Source organism: Amblyomma americanum, chromosome 3 (genome assembly GCF_052857255.1).
Source record: "Amblyomma americanum isolate KBUSLIRL-KWMA chromosome 3, ASM5285725v1, whole genome shotgun sequence".
Lineage (NCBI taxonomy): Eukaryota > Metazoa > Arthropoda > Arachnida > Ixodida > Ixodidae > Amblyomma > Amblyomma americanum.
Genome location: NC_135499.1, coordinates 214,848,192 through 214,848,681, shown reverse-complemented (window position 1 = coordinate 214,848,681; position 490 = coordinate 214,848,192).

The following is a 490-nucleotide window of genomic DNA, read 5'->3' as shown; positions in this document are numbered from 1 at the left end:
CTGCTACTTTGTTACGTAGCTGCTCGTTTTTCTGCGCAAACTCTTATCGTCATAAACCGGCGTGACGTTGTGACCTAAAAGATGTATGCGGAATGCAATATTTAGAGACTCGCTCGCAAAAGCTAAAGAACTGCGTCCTGTTGAATCAAACAGGAGAAGAGCATGGTCAAGTTCAGTTGAATTCCAGACGACGAGAGAACGCCATCGTGCATATTTGTGCGTGACCTTTCCTGGCCTTCTTCTCTGCGCTGCGATGATATACTGCCAAATTTATTGTTCATGCACTCGCACTAGAGGCGCTGTTGTGCTCAGTCTACATGAATATGGTTTGTTGCTTTCTCCGTTCTGTGGAATCGACTCTCATGAGCCGGTTTAGTTGACGAGTTCGGCCGAATAACTTCGTGGGCTGTTGAATATTCTTATTACAAGCGGGGTAGAAAAGAATGAGTAGTGTAATTTTGCATGTTTTCAAAAAAAAGAAATATGGGAT